Source organism: Crassostrea angulata, chromosome 7 (genome assembly GCF_025612915.1).
Source record: "Crassostrea angulata isolate pt1a10 chromosome 7, ASM2561291v2, whole genome shotgun sequence".
Lineage (NCBI taxonomy): Eukaryota > Metazoa > Mollusca > Bivalvia > Ostreida > Ostreidae > Magallana > Magallana angulata.
Window position 1 is genome coordinate 43,782,389 of NC_069117.1, and position 13,892 is coordinate 43,796,280.

General features: G+C 34.7%; 1 long non-coding RNA gene and 1 pseudogene across 2 annotated transcripts in view; one reads left to right on the top strand and one right to left on the bottom strand.

Annotated features, from left to right (window-relative positions):
• Positions 1 to 13,892, bottom strand: part of LOC128192372 (uncharacterized) — a 24,497-nt gene continuing 10,605 nt past the window's right edge. For both annotated transcript variants that reach the window (XR_008244544.1, XR_008244543.1), the window contains exon 5: positions 1 to 863. This is a non-coding gene — a long non-coding RNA (uncharacterized LOC128192372). The remainder of the gene's footprint in view (positions 864 to 13,892) is intronic.
• LOC128192371 (kelch-like protein 3) overlaps positions 12,865 to 13,892 on the top strand; it is a 6,007-nt pseudogene continuing 4,979 nt past the window's right edge.

Below are 13,892 nucleotides of genomic sequence, written 5' to 3' on the forward strand. Positions count from 1 at the left end.
CTAGATGATAATCTTTATTTGTTACTATAATGTATTGCTTATTAAGGTATTCAAATCTATGTTGTTGATTTGTAAGACAGTAAGAGCAATAAGAAATTTCAGTATTGTTTTTAGAAATATTTTAATAGGAGTTTGCATGGCTGCTCTAGATCCGATGTTTCATTTGAAAAACCTTCAACTTGAAGAAGTTTACTCCCTATATGCGAGAAGGAAAGGTTCTCATTGACGGGCATTCGATCATGCCATAACCGGGCAATCTTGTGATTAAAAAAAAGAGCTACTATCCAAAAAATTTCAGGTCACATGACACTGCAAATTCGGAAATATCTTAAATAATTAAGGTAGTATGGGACACCTGACTGTCAATATTAATGTGAATGAAAGTACACACTAATCAAAATAATTTGAATTTGATAAGATTAATAAAATTATACTTGATTTTCTATTTATTTCAATCGGAAATATGTCGCAATATGGAAATATCCCATACCACCTTAAAAACACTGAGTAATATTCCTTGTAAGGCGCTGCCAGGGAAATTCAACTGTATGTGAACCTCATAACGAGCAAAATAACAAGCATGGGGCATGAATTGTGTTTGCTGATAAAAACTCTGCACAACTTCATTTTGGGTCACGCCTTTAACATATTTGACACTATCCTCAGGTTTGATCACTGGATGTCACTACATCCGCTGCCTACGCATCTGTTGAAGGCTCCAGAGTGGTGATCAGTCAATGTGTGTCACTACATGGTTTCCTGTTGTACGTCCTCCTTTTTGCAACCAACATCATCGCGATGCTCTTTAATCCTGTTGCTAATTTTTTTTAGGTAAATTTTCCAGAACGTCGTCATACATGTCTCTGAAAAAAAAAATGTCCAAAAAAGTTGTTTATATGTATTTAAAAATTTAATCGTACGATAGCTTAAACTTATATAAATAGAAGTAATAAGGAATCATTCTTTAAATATTATGAGGTGATCATTTTGGTCGGGACGTGATCAAATCTATCATTAAGGCCTTTTGGATATGATTAAGCCCGACCGCATTTGATCACCTCATAATATTCAAAGAATGATTCCTTATTCCTTAAATATACATTTATATATACGAAACAATGATGTAATGATAGATTCTGAAGCTTTATAGACCCTGTCTTTTTTAGTCTTTGAGCGGGACATAGCGGTAGCAATTAATGGTGCCGTTCCTGATTTCTTTACAATGAAAAAAAAATTTGCGTGTCGTCAAGATTGGGTATCAACCGATAAATTCAAACTTGAACTTTTCATCTGATTCTTATTCCCTGCGGGAATTGCTTCTAGTTTAATTTTAATCACATCCAAATGGAATTTATTTATCATAATTAATTCTAAAAATGATTTTGATAGAAACAGTTATTTAAGGGTGTGAAATAAGAAGCAGAAAATAGAATTACGTAAAGTAATACCCAATCCGTTTTAAGAAAATAAGGCATAAAATACATCTAAACAATATCAATTTTATTCATCATAGGCATTCGAATCAACAATAAACTAAACAAGAATAGAATTCCTGGGTCCCCACCGGTCAAGCAGTATACTAGTATCGACCAAGGCTGATTGGAACTTGACCAAGGTATTAGTGGTATAAACATTTGGTATAAATTTCATGTAAATCCGTCAAAATTTGTAGGCATGAGAGCGCTTACAAGGTCAATTTTTGGATAAAACGGAGTCTTTATTGTGGTCGAAGTCCCATAACTCCAACAACAAGAATAGAATTCCTGGGTCCCCCGCCGGTCAAGCAGTATACTAGTATCGACCAAGGCTGATTTAGGAACTTTACCAAGGTAATAGTGGTATAAACATTTGGTATAAATTTCATGTAAATCCGTCAAAATTTGTAGGCATGAGAGTGCTTACAAGGTCAATTTTTGGATAAAACGGAGTCATTATTGTGGTCAAAGTCCCATAACTCCAACAAAAAGTATCTACCAATGCCGATTTTCGAACTTGACCAAAGTATTAGTGGTATAAACATTTGGTATAAATTTAATGAAAATCCGTCAAAATTTGTAGGCATGAGAGCGCTTACAAAAAATGTGACGGACGGAAACACGGACGCACGGAGCCACGGACGGACGTCCGGCATTTCTATGTCCCCGCTCCGCGTTGCGGCAGGGGATAAAAAGTATCGACCAATGCTGATTTTCGAACTTGACCAAAGTATTAGTGGTATAAACATTTGGTATAAATTTAATGAAAATCCGTCAAAATGTGTATGCATGAGAGTGCTTACAAGGTCAATTTTTGGATAAAACGGAGTCATTATTGTGGTCAAAGTCCCATAACTCCAACAAAAAGTATCGACCAATGCTGATTTTCGAACTTGACCAAAGTATTAGTGGTATAAACATTTGGTATAAATTCAATGAAAATCCGTCAAATTTGTAGGCATGAGAGCGCTTACAAGGTCAATATTTGGATAAAACGGAGTCATTATTGTGGTCAAAGTCCCATAACTCCAACAAAAAGTATCGACCAATGCTGATTTTCGAACTTGACCAAAGTATTAGTAGTATAAACATTTGATATAAATTTAATGAAAATCCGTCAAAATTTGTAGGCATGAGAGCGCTTACAAGGTCAATTTTTGGATAAAACGGAGTCATTATTGTGGTCAAAGTCCCATAACTCCAACAAAAAGTATCGACCAATGCTGATTTTCGAACTTGACCAAAGTATTAGTAGTATAAACATTTGGTAAAAATTCAATGAAAATCCGTCAAAATTTGTAGGCATGAGAGCGCTTACAAGGTCAATATTTGGATAAAACGGAGTCATTATTGTGGTCAAAGTCCCATAACTCCAACAAAAAGTATCGACCAATGCTGATTTTCGAACTTGATTAAGGTAATAGTGGTATAAACATTTGGTATAAATTTAATGAAAATCCATCAAAATTTGTAGGCATGAGAGCGCTTACAAAAAAGTGTGACGGACGGACACACGGACGCCCGGCATTTCTATGTCCCCGCTCCGCATTGCGGCGGGGGACAAAAATATACTTTTAGAAAAGCTTGTTACAAACGTACCATTAATAGATATTCTTTGCCCATTGGTGATTCAACCTTTTGTTCATATGCGGGCAAATCACTTTCATCAAACTAGGAGATCGGGTTTATTTTACCCTGTACCATGAGGTTGTTTAGTATTTTAATACCCAGTAGATAAAGAAATGGCTTTATAATTAAACCGATTCTTTTCATTGAAATCATTGAGAATTGATTAAGGTGAACATCAAACCGACCGCATTTTAGAGTTCTCCCAATATGGAGCGTTTTATGAACTCTGAGGTAGAGAGTTTTCCTTTTTGAGATATTTTTTCTTGATAGTGTGAAATTAGGTTAACCACAATATGTATCTCATGAGCCTAGCTAGGGGAAACACTTGTCGCTACCTCCGACCGGAACACTGATGGTAATCGCTGACGACAGCAATTTTAGTACAAACTTTAGTACAAAAGAAACATTAAACGACAAAAAACGTCTTATAGTATATTTCGTTCTTAGTAAATACTCTACATTTTTTTTAATTGGACACAAAGTATTCACTGGGACGTTCAAGTCTGATTTGGCGACACGCACATAATGTGATATTAATACAAGGTCATCTTGTTTCTACATATCCATTTGTTGTCATTTTGACACCTAGATAAAGCATGCATGTGTGCGTTATTTATTTCGTCTGTCGCATCGTGCGTCGTTCTTAAATTCACGGTACAAAGAGTATATTGGTGACACTCCATCTCCCATCTTCGCAAGCCAAGGGTTTAGTTTACGATCTGCTTGCAGTGGCATATTTAGAGGAGTGTTACAGAGGCTGCAAACAACCCTAATCCTTCGTAATATTTTGAAAAAAAGAGATATATAAAGATAGTAGGTGGGAGGGCTTATATTTGTTATAAGTATGTATGATATACCAGTTTATACGTGATTAGACAATTCAACATCTTGTCAACCTGGTGTGCCGAAAACATATACAAATCCTACATTAAACTTGATAGTTGAAGGATGTTTCTGTACTACTTTGGAATCATTAGAATTCGTGGTGCTTCAGTTTCCGTGGTATTCTTATTTAACCTCCTCCACGAATTTACATCCTCGACGAAAACAAATTTTGAGGAGTTAATTTTCTTACTAAAACCGAAAACCGACGGATCCACGAAGTTACATCCCCACAAATAAGCAAAAAATCCAATCCAAGAAAATTGGCCCCACGAATTTTAAATGATTCCACATATGTTTATAAAAATTAAAATGTATCTGCTTATTGTCCGCCTCATCGGGAGTCCATCAAGATTGATATGCTCATAACTAGTCGAGCATTTTTCAATCATGTATGTTTTTATTTCAACTTGGCGCAATAATGTTCACGAGTTGCTGTGATTTTAATGAATTTTAATCGCTTAAGTTATGCATTTTGTCTATAAAGGAATTTTAAGCTATTAGTAGATTTAAAGTTGGAACATAAATCTGTAAAAATGGTACGCGTCTGTTTGGGTTTTTGTTTGGATTTTTTTTTTTTGGGGGGGGGGGGGGGGGGGGGGTTGAAATTCAACTCCCTTGTTTAATACGGAAGAGTCTAAAAGGTACGGAAGCTTATTGAGGCCAGTTCAGTAAATAAATAAATTTATATTGCGTTAAATCGCAATAATTATTGCGTTTTAATGCAATCTTTTGCGTTTATTCCCAATGTATTTTGCGTTTAAACGCAAAAGATTGCGATAAAACGCAATAACTTTTGCGATTAAACGCAAAGTGGATTGCGTTTAAACGCAAAGTTTTGCGTTTAAACGCAATGTATTGCGTTTAATTGCAAAAGTATTGCATTTAAACGCAAAACAAATATTGCGTTTAAACGCAAAGCTATTATTGCGTTTAAACGCAATATATTTTGCGAATAAACGCAAAAGTTTTTGCGATTAAACGCAATAATTATTGCGATTAAACGCAATAATTTCGCGATTAAATGCAATGATTTTGCGATTAAACGCAATGATTTTTGCGTTTAATTGCAGTTTTCATTTGCTTATATATATACACTAAAGTATATGTACCAAGTGCGTTATTTGATGACAACACTTTACACATCACAAAGAGTCAATTTCTGGTTTTCTCTTGGAATTACTTATAATGAAATAGGTACTTAAAGCATCAGGCACTTCTAAGCAAACGTATCCTAAAAAAAGGATTGCGCTAAAAATAAATACAAGAGACAGAATAAGTCTTTGCTTATATTTGTTTCCAAATTCTTCCTTAGAGATGACATGCAAAATGGCAATTGATGGATGCACCAGTGATGTTTGCTTGCCGGATACTTTGTATCTAGACTGTGAGAAACAGTTGAATTGAAAAAACGGAAAAGACTCCTTCGCAAAGAGCATTATGCCAAGAGGTCTTATTAATAGAGGCATGTCAATTCGTGTGACAAATTAAAACAAATGGAACTTGCACAAACAGTTGCATTGATGGCTATACTATGAAAATTTATTGTCTCAAAGATATTACCGAATGGAATAGGTGATAAAACCTTTTCAAAAAGTAAAATCATCTATCTAAAAAGGTGATTCCATCTATTCAAACTCAAAGAGTGATACATGTATCTTTTTTTCAAACATGTGATATCCCTTGTTCAAATCACAAGATAAATAGGTGATTGATGGGTGATAATACCTATTCTAATAAATGCTATCACTTTTTGAATATGTGATATCACCAATTCAAATCAGTGATATAACAATTACAAGAAATGTCAAATCAGTCCGTCATATTGAATAAACATTATCACTTTCATTTGACAATGATATAATAATGCATTATGGATGGCAGTTATACAGTGTATGTGCAGACTGTTTGGTTTTATTGAATAATTAAGATTTGATTTATGAGAAACAATATGAAAAACAAATTAGAAATGAAGGAGAGAGCACGACGAGAAATGTCTAACATTACGTATAATTAACAGATTGACGGATGGTTGTGGCATAACATAAGTATGTCATAAACCTCTTCTTTTGTTCTAAATAGAAAAAGTCATGTTCAAATTAAAAAACAGTTTTGCAATAAAACGCAATAACTTTTGCGTTTAAACCCAATACCTTTTGCAATTAAACGCAACGATTATTGCGTTTAATCGCAAAATCATTGCGTTTGATCGCAAAAACGTTTGCGTTTATTCGCAAAAAATTATTGCGTTCAAACGCAATATTACCTTTGCGTTTAAACGCAATCATTTTTTTAGTTTAAACGCAATACTTTTGCGTTTAAACGCAAAACTTTGCGTTTAAACGCAAATCTTTGCGTTAAAACGCAATGTTCTTTGTGTTTAAACGCAATAGCTATTGCGTTTAAACGCAAAACATATTGCGATTTAATGCAAAAGATTGCGATTAAACGCAATAATTATTGCGTTTAAACGCAAAAGAAATTATTCTTTCTGCTAAGCTGGCCTCAATGAGCTTCCGTAAAAAGGTCTATCGATGTCAATCATTTTTTAAATGAATTTCGTACTTTGTGACAAGAATTACTGGAGAGAGAGAGAGAGAGAGAGAGAGAGAGAGAGAGAGAGAGAGAGAGAGAGAGAGAGAGAGAGAGAGAGCTGTAATTACTTGGCTTACAAAGATTTACTGTCTTGGGAACTTTTTCCATAAAGAGAGGTATGAATATAATGAAAATTATATCTCACTTAAGTTTCACTTAGAATTATTTTCTGCGGACGGAAACTTGATAATGGGGAAGGAAAAATTCCGATTTATATATTGTCAGAACCCGATTTAAATGTACTAGCATGAACAGGGAAGTTGTGTCATCGTTTAAAAGATCTTGTGTAAGCTGAATGAAACTGATAAAATAATTCATCCGAGTTTTTATATTTAAAATGATTAGAATTTTCACTGAAAAGCAAAGTAGCAATTTAGGATCACTATCAAGCATCAACCTCAAATAAGCCATCATGTAGGGTATTGATTAAAAACAAACTTAACGGGTATTCTTACAAATGCCAATTGCTGAGTATTTGCAACTCTATATATTTAGAGTAGTTGCTGTTTTGAATTGGTAATAAGTATACAGAATTCTTGAACTTCAAAGTCAAAATCTGATATTAATCTGATTTTAATCTTATCCATTGATCCTCAATGCTACCGTTTATAATATGATATAGTTGCTACATGTACGTTGTAACATATCATATAAACGGAAGCATAGAATATCCGATTTTAATCAGATTGTGATAATACGATGAATTACAATTCAGTTTGAAGAAAGTTAAATTTCTAATACAAAAAATATATAACGATTTTTTATAAGTTAATTGAATCGTTTGATTTTGACGCCAATCGAGTGATACAAAATGTCCATCGTTTATTGGAAGAAAATTGAGAAAATAGTCATGGAGGAAATACCATGAAGAAAAAGTAGAAGAGACGTGCACACGTACACGGCACATGTATCAACTTCATACGAATCATATATATCAACAAAAGTCGGTCCTTCAGCGCCACCTTGTTAAAGTTTACAGGAACCGTATAGTGTAGTTTTAGGGTTAAAAAGGTTAGGTTAGAACGCCGTTTCGTTGACTAAAGGATATGAAGAACGTTATTAACCACATTGATAATGCAGGTTGTCCCGACATCTTTTCTTTAATTTGATAAATGGATATGCATTCTTTTAAGATGTAGGTGATTAATCTGTCTACAGTTTGGTCAAAAGATAGAATCAAACAGACAATACTACAAACAAAATGGGGAAAGAGCAGAAAACACCGCACAATATTTTCAGAGAGAGAGAGAGGCAAATGAATGGAGCTGGTCAAAAAAAAAAAAAAACGCCAAGAGGCAAAATTTAAAACATAAAGCCCATCTGGTAAAGATGTAGAGTGCAAGCTAGTCATCGCCAACAGGTGATGTCGCTGATTAATTGCCCTTGTTTATCCTCTGTCGGTAATATTTTAGCAAAGTCGGTTACAACAATAAAATGTTTGATGTGTGAACCGGTTTAAAAGTTTCTGTAGGTTACGAAAAAAACCCAGTTAGTCCGGGGCATACTCTAAAACCTGGCCTGGCCTGGCTTGGCCCCATTGGCCTGGCCTGGCCTCAAAGTTGGCCTGGCCTCACTTTTGGCCTCAAAATTGACCTGGCCCCAAATTTTGGCCTGGCCTCAAAAATTGGCCTGGCCTCAAATTTGGCCTCTACAAAAATTTTTGGCCTCAAATTTATTTTTATATTTTCTTTACATATTTGACGTTTTTATTGATGTTTTATTTTCAATGCACATTAAACATCACTTTTGGTGCCTATAGTGTCTTAAAGTGATAATGTATCAAAAATAATAGTTACAATTGAAAATATAGTACTAACAATGTATATCTATGACTAAAAGTATGTTGAGTAATCAATTCTAACAGATTTTTATTCAGTATGATTTAAATTCTTAAGAACTTAAGAATGTGATTTTGCCCTGCAAATGTATAACGATGGCATGTTTTTGCAATGTATTTAGATCAAACTGCTCTCAGGATTAGACACTATCTATGCAACTCTTCTTTTACCAACGACTTGTTTGAGAAAAAAGTAATGGAAGAGGCCAATATTTGTTTATTCTATCAAAAATCACAAAATGTTCTGCTTTGTTCAAATTCCGATGATGACAATTCCCCATAGGAGAACAATTATTTCCTAAGTATACAAGCAACACATACAGGAAACTCTACTCTATAATCAGGAGGTGATGAATTAATGAACATCACCGGGTCAAGCTATCGAGGGATGCAATGTTGCAGTCGTTCACAAATGCCATTAATTAAATTAGACATGTGAAATGTTAAACGGCAGGATAGGCAATGAATCTGACCCAAATGTAGCAGATTAAGGACAGAAAAGGTTGATATTAAATTTCTGCTGGGGAGGGAAATTTGGGCTTGATTGGTGTTGACAGGTAATATAAACAAACAGCAGATTTTAAAGTGCATTACACAGTGATAACAATTTAATGCTATGTACCAGTTTACAAATGTTTTGGATATCAATCAGGTCAGTCTCTTAAAATGATGTTTAAATTTTAAATGGGAGATGGGAGTGACCACTTAATCGCTTTAGTATTGGGAAAATCTATTTCTTATAGTAGGAGCAGTGCTGTGCATGCATGTCATAGGTATTTTTTGTGTGATTAGACATGGATTAAAGTAATTCAACTTGAAAAATCGGTCATCTTGTCATATATATATTTTCATATGATTATTCCTTAAGAATATTCAATTCTGAAAGAAATCAATAAAAATTCAATTTTAATCTAAGAAAATGAGAAAAAAAGAAATTTTAAATTTTGAGGCCAAAAATTTTTGAAGAGGCCAATTTAGAGGCCAGGCCAATTTTTGAGGCCAGGCCAAAATTTGGGGCCAGGCCAATTTTGAGGCCAAAAATGAGGCCAGGCCAACTTTGAGGCCAGGCCAGGCCAATGGGGCCAAGCCAGGCCAGGCCAGGTTTTAGAGTATGCCGTTAGTCCGGTAGTGACTGTAGATTGTATACCTCACAGGCTGTGAGCCTCTGCATGTGCCTTGATGCCAAAGGGCTGAAGTAACGTAGTTCAAAGGAAATTATCTTATTTTTACAACCCTTGATCAGACAATAGAATCCAGCAAAAGAAAAATTAATTTGCGAGGATTTGATACATTATATCCACCAGTAAAACTTTAACCTTTAAACAAAGGTCATCTGATTAATGGAACGCGTAAAGCAACGAACAGTTTATTAAAACGGACAGTGTAAGGTATACTAGTAAATGTACATTGTGAAACAAAAGAAATACATGATATTGTATTATAAATTGACAGTAAAACTATTAAAATACAACGTATAGATGGGCTTCATTTAAATCTTTTATAGATCAACATATGTTTTACACAAGAATAAAATCGGAGCAAAGTAGTTATAATCTTTTCAATCTTATGAAAAGATCGTCAGTGCACAAAATTTATTCACCTTATCCGTAAACTGGGATACATTTGAAACCAAATACGACTTAATGTCTTTCAGTTTGAGAAAATATAATCGCAAACCATCAATTTCTGTACATATATGAAGATTTCTCCTCACTAATTAAAAAGCCTGTTCATGGCTTGTCAGTAGACTTTATGATACACCTATCAATCAATTCAGTTTCTGTAATTTTAAAACATTCTTATCGTATAATTTACTATTATTCATCACTGACTAAGTTCCACATTTCCGAAGTAAATAGAAGACATTTGGGGTGCTGGAACAATTTAAGACAGGCCTTCAAATCTAGCTCCAATCCAAAATCAACAATTTAAATTATCTGTAATCCTCCCTGGCCACGAGTTTCTGCAACCCTTGACTACCATAGATGTTTAACTGACTGATTGATTTGAACATATTTTTATTGTACAAAAATACAATTGGGATTGGGCACAAGTTCCATAACTTAGACGGCCCTCTCCCAAAACTGACTGATTATATGTTAAGGTCTTTTTAGCTCACCTGAACTGAATTTCCTAATCACATTTTGTTTGTCGTCCGTCTGTCTGCCAACTTTTCACATTTTCAACATCTTCTCCAGAACTACTGAGCCGATTTCAACCAAACTTGACACAAAGCAAATGGGATTCAAACTTGTGAAAATTAAGGACCACGGGAACTATTGAAAAAAAAAGAAATTTTCAAAAATCTTCTCCTCAAAAACTAATTATACTTGAGGAGAAGATTCAAAGTTGTGAGAATCATGACCCACGGGGTAGAGTGGGGCCACTTGCGGAGTTGAACTTTTACATAGGAATATATAGAGTAAATCTTTAACAATCTTCTTCTCAGTAACTAATCAGCCAGGAAAAGCTGAAACTTATCTTGAAGCATCCTCAGGTAGAGCAGATTCAAGTTTTTTCAAATCATGATCCCCGGGGGTAGTTTGGGGTCAAAACATGGGGATGGGGGGGGGGGGCAAAAATGTACGTTGAATATAATTATATAGAAAAATCTTTAAAATCTTCTAAAAATCATTTGCCTAGAAAAGCTGTAACATTAATGAAAGCAACCTCAGATGATGTAGATTCAAATTCATTCAAATCAAAATCTTGAGGAGTAGGACGGGGGCACATTGGGGGTCCAATTTTGCAAAGGAAAACATTTTAATTATTCACAAAAAACTGAAATGTTTTAATATAAGGTTTTATTTATATGCAAGCGTTTTGACAAATTGCTGATTCGTTAAAATTGTTTAGACTTTGGCCCCTGGACAATTCTTGTGCCTCACAAGAGGTTTAGAGTTTGATGTAGGTTTATCCCATATATAAACAATTGTTGAGGATCTTTTTCAGAACTGATGCTCAACATGTGATATGACCTTAAAAATCATCGTGTAAGAAAAGGGACTTGATTATAAACATAAGAATATCCAGGGTGAAAAATGGATTATATTTGTACAGGATCTACATGTATTAAACTACATTCACAGTCCAGATAGTTCGTATTATTACTACTTTTGAAAGCTGATTTTATCATACCTTAATGTTCCTCAGGTGAGCAATATGGTCCATGTACCTCTTTTTCACAGTTTTAGTTGACAGCAAATTGAAAGGGGGGGGGGGGGGCTTCACCTTTTCAGAAATCTTCACAAGCAAAAAAAAAATTATGGGTAAGGGTATGGTTAAGCTTATAACTTTGCAAAAAAAAGTAGGGGGGGGGAGGGGCAAAGCCCTCCCCCCCCCCAGCCCCCGGTTCCGACGCCTAAGGGCGATCCATATATAATTATCTAGCCTATGGTTATATAACCATATAAGAAATTGAATTATAATTACCACCAACACAAAATTAACGTGAAGTTTATTTCAAAATTGTTATACATATACTGACCACTTTCTAAGTTATTGAAAGAGTATCAATTAAATGGGGTTGATACCTACGTCGACCTTTATAATTAATTACTTTAATCCCCCCCCCCACCCCGTTTATCAATTAATGGGGGTGGTGGTGGTATTTTAGTACTTGTCCCACCTCCCTCTCCTTCCCATCCCGTTTATATTCATTATAAATTGGTCCCAAAGCATTTCATGCAGTTCATATTTAGATTATTACATTGCAATTTTTAAATCACATCCTGTATTTGCCCAAGGTCGCTGTATATTAGCCCGAGAGCCGTCAGGGGTGTGATATAACATCCGAAGATTGCCGAAGAGAGATGTGATATTATATAAATAGTGCCCGTGTGGGAGGGTAACAGTTGAAATTGACACCCCGAGAAAACCATTGTCAACCGACGCGAAGCGGAGGTTGACAATGGTTTTTGAGGGGTGTCAATTTCAACTGTTATCCTCCCAAACAGGCACTATTTATTTTGTTATACTGAATGTCTTCTTTAAAATTTTTAGGAAAATTTTACTGCTTTTATATAGGAATAACGTGAATTCTACAGCGAACCGTACGCGCATAATTTTCGCGCATGTAACATTTTTTAATGTTACCCGTTGCCAAGTGCGTTGCTAACGCTGAGGGTAATAGTAAATATTATTAACTGCGTCTTAACCAATCAGATTTCAGTATTTAACATGAAAGTATAACAAAAATCTTTTATCACACCCCTAGGGTTTATATCACACGGTAGGCGAAATTTCTGTTTATATCGGATAGGGCGGAAAAGGGTATATTTTCTATAAGTATACGATATATCCGTGTATCGTATCTTTGAAGATATTTCTTATATGTAACTAAGGATATTTGCGTTTTTCCGATTAAGTGAAATACTTGTCTTCATTTATTTAGGTCTTAAATAAAAATCTACATGCTAAATGCATTGATCGACTTTTCAAAAAAAATCCGGAAATATCTTGTTCAACGAAAAAACAAGATATTATGCTACTTCCTGCCATTTCAAGTTAAATGCGCGGGCATGTTTAAACTTCCTTAGTTACGTAATAGTATTGCTAGAGAGAAGCTGCGTTTTCGTGACTCCCAAAGATTGATAGTTTGTGAATACTATCAATCTTCGCCTTCGCCCATCGATTCGTCGAAAGTGTCTGGTGCTCGTGTGTGGTTATACATCGTTCAATTGGAACAGTTTATCAACTGTAAATTTATTTTTATTCTTTAATTATTATTAAACCTCAGAAATTTGAAAGGCATTATTAGATTTCTTGAAATTCATCGTGTCCAAAGATGAAGGACACTATGATTGTGACAAGTGAAGTCCTGCCAAAGCGTGAACCGATTGTAGTAAATCGGGACGTTTGGTACAGCTTTATGAGCAAAGAGGATGCCGACCCTCAGGCCTGCTGGCTTGAGAGGAAGCGGCAAGAGAGGATGAAAGTAAGTTTTTGCTTAATATGAAAGTAATGTTTCTATTTACATTTGATATTAATCTAATTTTTTTTTATTGCTTTAATTACATTCATATTTTTTAAGGCTGAAAAAGCTGCCCTAGGAGCTTCTACATCTAGAGTTTCTACAACTAAAACTTCTTCCTCTGGGTCTGTGGTCTTGGACTCCATGAAATTTAGAAATATTCAGCAGAAAGGTAAGGGTATTTGCATTTTACTTTTATATATTTATTGGATCCTGTTAGCATTTACTTGGCTCTCCATAAAAAAGGTTTGCTTGCCTTCTCTGAAGAAATGACAAAAGGTTTGTAATCTTCAACCCAAAATATTTTTATCAAACCCTTTCTTTTCTTTTTGTTATTAGAAATACAATTATTATAGCAAATCTATTTTCTATTGGATTAAAATAGTCAGCTGTTTGATGTAGCTTTCATTAAATAGAAACAACTTCCAACACTGAGTTTAGGAGATTTATTAAATTTATTGAAGGTTAGTGGGGGGGGGGGGGCTGTTAAATGATTGACTTT